This window comes from Schistocerca cancellata, chromosome 9 (assembly GCF_023864275.1).
Source record: "Schistocerca cancellata isolate TAMUIC-IGC-003103 chromosome 9, iqSchCanc2.1, whole genome shotgun sequence".
In the NCBI taxonomy this organism is placed as follows: Eukaryota; Metazoa; Arthropoda; class Insecta; order Orthoptera; family Acrididae; genus Schistocerca; species Schistocerca cancellata.
In genome coordinates, this window is record NC_064634.1 from 369,650,728 (window position 1) to 369,659,465 (window position 8,738).

An 8,738-nucleotide genomic window follows, 5' to 3' on the forward strand; every position below is an offset into this window, starting at 1 on the left:
AGTGGTGCATCGGAATCTAATACTGGTCTCCCAGGAGAAGCTCAAAGCACAGACTCTGTGAAATCTCACTCCACTTGATGTTGCATTGTGCCTTTTGTATTCACTCCAGATGTAATTTCTGTGTCTCATCGTGAATGTGAAGCTCCAAGGAATACAGAAAACCTGCAGTGGTGCATCGGAATCTAATACTGGTCTCCCAGGAGAAGCTCAAAGCACAGACTCTGAGAAGTCTCACTCCACTTGAAGTTGCATTGTGCCTTCCTATTCATTTCCGATGCAATTTATGTCTCTTATCGTCACTGTGAAGGTCCAAGGAATACGGAAAACCTTCAGTGGTGCATCGGAATCTAATACTTGTCTCCCAGGAGAAGCACAAAGCACAGACTCTGAGAAATCTCACTCCACTTAAAATGCATTGTGCCTTTTGTATTCATTCCGGTTGCAATTTCTGCGTCTCATTGTGAATGCGAAGGTCCAAGGAATACAGAAAACCTGCAGTGGCACATCGGAACCTAATACTGGTCTCCCAGGAGAAGCTCAATGCACAGACTCTGAGAAATCTCACTCCACTTGAAGTTGCATTGTGCCTTTTGTATTCATTCCGGATGCAATCTCTGTGTCTCATCGTGATTGTGAAGGTCCAAAGAATACAGGAAACCAGCAGTGGTGCATCGGAATCTAATACTGGTCTCCAAGGAGAAGCTAAAAAGCACAGACCCTGAGAAGTCACACTCCACTTGAAGTTGCATTGTGCCTTTTGTATTCATTTCCGATGCAATTTATGTGTCTCATCGTCATTGTGAATGTCCAAGGTATACAGAAAATCTGCAGTGGTGCATCGGAATCTAATACTGGTCTCCCAGGAGAAGCTCAAAACACAGACTCTGTGAAATCTCACTCATCTTGAAATTGCATTGTGCCTTTTGTATTCATTCCAGATGCATTTCTGTGTCTCATCGTGAATGTGAAGGTCCAAGGAATACAGAAAACCTGCAGTGGTGCATCGGAATCTAATACTGGTCTCCAGGAGAAGCTCAAAGCTCAGACTGTGAAATCTCACTCCACTTGAAGTTGCATTGTGCCTTTTGTGTTCACTTCCGATGCAATTTATGTGTCTCATCGTCACTGTGAAGGTCCAAGGAATACAGAAAACCTACAGTGGTGCATCGGAATCTAATACTGGTCTCCCAGGAGAAGCTCAAAGAACAGACTCTGTGAAATCTCACTCCACTTGAAGTTGCATTGTGCCTTTTGTATTCATTTCCGATGCAATTTATGTGTCTTATCGTCACTGTGAAGGTCCAAAGAATACAGAAAACCTGCAGTGGTGCATCGGAATCTAATACTGGTCTCCCAGGAGAAGCTCAAAGCACAGACTCTGAGAAATCTCACTCCGCTTTAAGTTTCATTGTGCCTTTTGTATTCAATCCGGATGCAATTTCTGTGTCTCATCGTGAATGTGAAGGTCCAAGGAATACAGAAAACCCTCAGTGGTGCATCGGAATCTAACACTGGTCTCCCAGGAAAGGCTAAAAGCACAGACTCTGAGAAAACTTACTCCACTTGAAGTTGCATTGTGCCTTTTGTATTCATTTCCGATACAATTTATGTGTCTCATCGTCACTGTGAAGGTCCAAGGAATACAGAAAACCTGCAGTGGAGCATCGGAATTTAATACTGGTCTCCCAGGAGAAGCTCAAAGCACACACTCTGAGAAATCTCACTCCACTTGAAGTTGCATTGAGCATTTTGTATTCATTCCTGATGCCATATCTGTGTCTCATCGTAAATGTGAAGGTCCAAGGAATACAGAAAACCTGCAGTGGTGCATTGGAATCTAATACTGGTCTCCCAGGAGAAGCTCCAAGCACAGACTCTGAGAAATCTCACTCCACTTGAAGTTGCATTGTGCCTTTTGTATTCATTTCCGATGCAATTGATGTGTCTCATCGTCACTCTGGAGGTCCAAGGAATACAGAAAATCTGCAGTGGTGCATCGGAATCTAATACTGGTCTCCCAGGAGAAGCTCAAAGCACAGACTCTGTGAAATCTCACTCCACTTGAAGTTGCATTGTGCCTTTTGTATTCACTCCAGATGTAATTTCTGTGTCTCATCGTGAATGTGAAGGTCCAATGAATGCAGAAAACCTGCAGTGGTGCATCGGAATCTAATACTGGTCTCCCAGGAGAAGCTCAAAGCACAGACTCTGAGAAGTCTCACTCCACTTGAAGTTGCATTGTGCCTTCCTATTCATTTCCGATGCAATTTTTGTCTCTTATCGTCATGGTGAAGGTCCAAGGAATACAGAAAACTTGCAGTGGTGCATCGGAATTTTATACTGGTCTCCCAGGAGAAGCTCAAAGCACAGACTCTGAGAAATCTCACTCCGCTTTAAGTTGCATTGTGCCTTTTGTATTCATTCCAGATGCAATTTCTGTGTCTCATTGTGAATGTGAAGGTACAAGGAATACAGATAACCTGCAGTGGTGTATCGGAATCTAATACTGGTCTCCCAGGAGAAGCTCACAGAACAGACTCTGAGAAATCTCACCACACTTTAAGTTGCATGTGCCTATTGTATTCATTCCGGATGCAATTTCTGTGTCTCATCGTCAATGTGACGGTCCAAAAAATACAGAAAACCTGCAGTGGTGCATCGGAATCTAATACTGGTCTCCCAGGAGAAGCTCAAAGCACAGACTCTGAGAAATCTCACTCCGCTTTAAGTTTCATTGTGCCTTTTGTATTCAATCCGGATGCAATTTCTGTGTCTCATCGTGAATGTGAAGGTCCAAGGAATACAGAAAACCCTCAGTGGTGCATCGGAATCTAACACTGGTCTCCCAGGAGAAGCTCAAAGCACAGACTCTGAGAAAACTTACTCCACTTGAAGTTGCATTGTGCCTTTTGTATTCATTTCCGATACAATTTATGTGTCTCATCGTCACTGTGAAGGTCCAAGGAATACAGAAAACCTGCAGTGGCGCATCGGAATTTAATACTGGTCTCCCAGGAGAAGCTCAAAGCACACACTCTGAGAAATCTCACTCCACTTGAAGTTGCATTGAGCATTTTGTATTCATTCCTGATGTCATATCTGTGTCTCATCGTAAATGTGAAGGTCTAAGGAATACAGAAAACCTGCAGTGGTTCATCGGAATCTAATACTGGTCTCCCAGGAGAAGCTCAAAGCACAGACTCTGAGAAATCTCACTCCACTTGAAGTTGCATTGTGCCTTTTGTATTCATTCCTGATGCCATATCTGTGTCTCATCGTAAATGTGAAGGTCCAAGGAATACAGAAAACCTGCAGTGGTGCATCGGAATCTAATACTGGTTTCCCAGGAGAAGCTCAAAGGACAGACTCTGTGAAATCTCACTCCACTTGAAGTTGCATTGTGTCCCATGAATTCATTGCGGATGCAATTTTTGTGTCTCATCGTCATTGTGAAAGTCCAAGATATCCAGAAAACCTGCAGAGGTGCATCGGAATCTAATACTGGTCTCCCAGGAGAAGCTCAAAGCACAGACTCTGTGAAATCTCACTCCACTTAAAGTTGCATTGTGTCTTTTGTATTCATTTCCGATGCAATTTATGTGTCTCATCGTCACTGTGAAGGTCCAAAGAATACAGAAAACCTGCAGTGGTGCATAGGAATCTAATACTGGTCTCCCAGGAGAAGCTCAAAGCACAGACTCTGAGAAATCTCACTCCGCTTTAAGTTTCATTGTGCCTTTTGTATTCAATCCGGATGCAATTTCTGTGTCTCATCGTGAATGTGAAGGTCCAAGGAATACAGAAAACCCTCAGTGGTGCATCGGAATCTAACACTGGTCTCCCAGGAGAAGCTCAAAGCACAGACTCTGAGAAAACTTACTCCACTTGAAGTTGCATTGTGCCTTTTGTATTTATTTCCGATACAATTTATGTGTCTCATCGTCACTGTGAAGGTCCAAGGAATACAGAAAACCTGCAGTGGAGCATCGGAATTTAATACTGGTCTCCCAGGAGAAGCTCAAAGCACACACTCTGAGAAATCTCACTCCACTTGAAGTTGCATTGAGCATTTTGTATTCATTCCTGATGCCATATCTGTGTCTCATCGTAAATGTGAAGGTCCAAGGAATACAGAAAACCTGCAGTGGTGCATCGGAATCTAATACTGGTCTCCCAGGAGAAGCTCAAAGCACAGACTCTGAGAAATCTCACTCCAGTTGAAGTTGCATTGTGCCTTTTGTATTCATTTCCGATGCAATTGATGTGTCTCATCGTCACTCTGGAGGTCCAAGGAATACAGAAAATCTGCAGTGGTGCATCGGAATCTAATAATGGCCTCCTAGGAGAAGCTCAAAGCACAGACTCTGTGAAATCTCACTCCACTTGAAGTTGCATTGTGCCTTTTGTATTCACTCCAGATGTAATTTCTGTGTCTCATCGTGAATGTGAAGGTCCAAGGAATACAGAAAACCTGCAGTGGTGCATCGGAATCTAATACTGGTCTCCCAGGAGAAGCTCAAAGCACAGACTCTGAGAAGTCTCACTACACTTGAAGTTGCATTGTGCCTTCCTATTCATTTCCGATGCAATTTATGTCTCTTATCGTCACTGTGAAGGTCCAAGGAATACAGAAAACCTGCAGTGGTGCATCGGAATCTAATACTTGTCTCCCAGGAGAAGCACAAAGCACAGACTCTGAGAAATCTCACTCAACTTAAAATGCATTGTGCCTTTTGTATTCATTCCGGTTGCAATTTCTGCGTCTCATTGTGAATGCGAAGGTCCAAGGAATACAGAAAACCTGCAGTGCTGCATCGGAACCTAATACTGGTCTCCCAGGAGAAGCTCAATGCACAGACTCTGAGAAATCTAACTCCACTTGAAGTTGCATTGTGCCTTTTGTATTCATTCCGGATGCAATTTCTGTGTCTCATCGTGATTGTGAAGGTCCAAAGAATACAGGAAACCAGCAGTGGTGCATCGGAATCTAATACTGGTCTCCAAGGAGAAGCTAAAAAGCACAGACCCTGAGAAGTCACACTCCACTTGAAGTTGCATTGTGCCTTTTGTATTCATTTCCGATGCAATTTATGTGTCTCATCGTCATTGTGAATGTCCAAAGAATACAGAAAACCTGCAGTGGTGCATCGGAATCTAATACTGGTCTCCCAGGAGAAGCTCAAAGCACAGACTCTGAGAAATCTCACTCCGCTTTAAGTTTCATTGTGCCTTTTGTATTCAATCCGGATGCAATTTCTGTGTCTCATCGTGAATGTGAAGGTCCAAGGAATACAGAAAACCGTCAGTGGTGCATCGGAATCTAACACTGGTCTCCCAGGAGAAGCTCAAAGCACAGACTCTGAGAAAACTTACTCCACTTGAAGTTGCATTGTGCCTTTTGTATTCATTTCCGATACAATTTATGTGTCTCATCGTCACTGTGAAGGTCCAAGGAATACAGAAAACCTGCAGTGGAGCATCGGAATTTAATACTGGTCTCCCAGGAGAAGCTCAAAGCACACACTCTGAGAAATCTCACTCCACTTGAAGTTGCATTGAGCATTTTGTATTCATTCCTGATGCCATATCTGTGTCTCATCGTAAATGTGAAGGTCCAAGGAATACAGAAAACCTGCAGTAGTGCATCGGAATCTAATACTGGTCTCCCAGGAGAAGCTCAAAGCACAGACTCTGAGAAATCTCACTCCACTTGAAGTTGCATTGTGCCTTTTGTATTCATTTCCGATGGAATTGATGTGTCTCATCGTCACTCTGGAGGTCCAAGGAATACAGAAAATCTGCAGTGGTGCATCGGAATCTAATACTGGTCTCCCAGGAGAAGCTCAAAGCACAGACTCTGTGAAATCTCACTCCACCTGAAGTTGCATTGTGACTTTTGTATTCACTCCAGATGTAATTTCTGTGTCTCATCGTGAATGTGAAGGTCCAAGGAATACAGAAAACCTGCAGTGGTGCATCGGAATCTAATACTGGTCTCCCAGGAGAAGCTCAAAGCACAGACTCTGAGAAGTCTCACTCCACTTGAAGTTGCATTGTGCCTTCCTATTCATTTCCGATGCAATTTATGTCTCTTATCGTCACGGTGAAGGTCCAAGGAATACAGAAAACCTGCAGTGGTGCATCGGAATTTAATACTGGTCTCCCAGGAGAAGCTCAAAGCACAGACTCTGAGAAGTCTCACTCCACTTGTAGTTGCATTGTGCCTTCCTATTCATTTCCGATGCAATTTATGTCTCTTATCGTCACTGTGAAGGTCCAAGGAATACAGAAAACCTGCAGTGGTGCATCGGAATTTAATACTGGTCTCCAGGGCGAAGCTCAAAGCACAGACTCTGAGATATCTCACTCCACTTGAAGTTGCATTGAGCCTTTTGTATTCATACCGGATGCAATTTCTGTGTCTCATCGTGAATGTCAAGGTATAAGGAATACAGAAAGCCTGCAGTGGTGCATCGGAATCTAATACTGGTCTCCCAGGAGAAGCCCAATGCACAGACTCTGAGAAATCTGACTCCACTTGAAGTTGAATTGTGCTTTTTGTATTCATTTCCGATGCAATTTATGTGTCTCATCGTCACTCCGAAGGTCCAAGGAATACAGAAAACCTGCAGTGGTGCATCGGAATCTAATACTGGTCTCCCAGGAGAATCTCAAAGCACAGACTCTGTGAAATCTCACTCCACTTGAAGTTGCATTGTGCCTTTTGTATTCATTCCAGATGCAATTTCTGTGTCTCATTGTGAATGTGAAGGTACAAGGAATACAGAAAACCTGCAGTGGTGTATCGGAATCTAATACTGGTCTCCCAGGAGAAGCTCACAGAACAGACTCTGAGAAATCTCACTCCACTTGAAGTTGCATGTGCCTTTTGTATTCATTCCGGATGCAATTTCTGTGTCTCATCGTGAATGTGACGGTCCAAGGAATACAGAAAAATTGCAGTGGTGCATCGGAATCTAACACTGGTCTCCCAGGAGAAGCTCAAAGCACAGTCTCTGTGAAATTTCACTCCACTTGAAGTTGCATTGTGTCTTTTGTATTCATTCTGGATGCAATTTCTGTGTCTCATCGTGAATGTGAAGTTCCAAGGAATACAGAAAACCAGCAGTGGTGCGTCGGAATCTAATACTGGTTTCCCAGGAGAAGCTCAAAGGACAGACTCTGTGAAATCTCACTCCACTTGAAGTTGCATTGTGTCCCATGAATTCATTGCGGATGCAACTTTTGTGTCTCATCGTCACTGTGAAAGTCCAAGATATCCAGAAAACCTGCAGAGGTGCATCGTAATCTAATACTGGTCTCCAAGGAGAAGATCAAAGCACAGACTCTGTGAAATCTCACTCCACTTAAAGTTGCATTGTGTCTTTTGTATTCATTTCCGATGCAATTTATGTGTCTCATCGTCACTGTGAAGGTCCAAAGAATACAGAAAACCTGCAGTGGTGCATCGGAATCTAATACTGGTCTCCCAGGAGAAGCTCAAAGCACAGACTCTGAGAAATCTCACTCCGCTTTAAGTTTCATTGTGCCTTTTGTATTCAATCCGGATGCAATTTCTGTGTCTCATCGTGAATGTGAAGGTCCAAGGAATACAGAAAACCCTCAGTGGTGCATCGGAATCTAACACTGGTCTCCCAGGAGAAGCTCAAAGCACAGACTCTGAGAAAACTTACTCCACTTGAAGTTGCATTGTGCCTCTTGTATTCATTTCCGATACAATTTATGTGTCTCATCGTCACTGTGAGTTCCAAGGAATACAGAAAACCTGCAGTGGAGCATCGGAATTTAATACTGGTCTCCCAGGAGAAGCTCAAAGCACACACTCTGAGAAATCTCACTCCACTTGAAGTTGCATTGAGCATTTTGTATTCATTCCTGATGCCATATCTGTGTCTCATCGTAAATGTGAAGGTCCAAGGAATACAGAAAACCTGCAGTGGTGCATTGGAATCTAATACTGGTCTCCCAGGAGAAGCTCAAAGCACAGACTCTGAGAAATCTCACTCCACTTGAAGTTGCATTGTGCCTTTTGTATTCATTTCCGATGCAATTGATGTGTCTCATCGTCACTCTGGAGGTCCAAGGAATACAGAAAATCTGCAGTGGTGCATCGTAATCTAATACTGGTCTCCCAGGAGAAGCTCAAAGCACAGACTCTGAGAAGTCTCACTCCACTTGAAGTTGCATTGTGCCTTCCTATTCATTTCCGATGCAATTTTAGTCTCTTATCGTCACTGTGAAGGTCCAAGGAATACAGAAAACCTGCAGTGGTGCATCGGAATTTAATACTGGTCTCCCAGGAGAAGCTCAAAGCACAGACTCTGAGAAGTCTCACTCCACTTGAAGTTGCATTGTGCCTTCCTATTCATTTCCGATGCTATTTATGTCTCTTATCGTCACTGTGAAGGTCCAAGGAATACAGAAAACCTGCAGTGGTGCATCGGAATTTAATACTGGTCTCCAGGGCGAAGCTCAAAGCACAGACTCTGAGATATCTCACTCCATTTGAAGTTGCATTGAGCCTTTTGTATTCATACCAGATGCAATTTCTGTGTCTCATCGTGAATGTGAAGGTCCAAGGAATACAGAAAACCTGCAGTGGTGCATCGGAATCTAATACTGGTCTCCCAGGAAAAGCCCAATGCACAGACTCTGAGAAATCTGACTCCACTTGAAGTTGAATTGTGCATTTTGTATTCATTTCCAATGCAATTTAT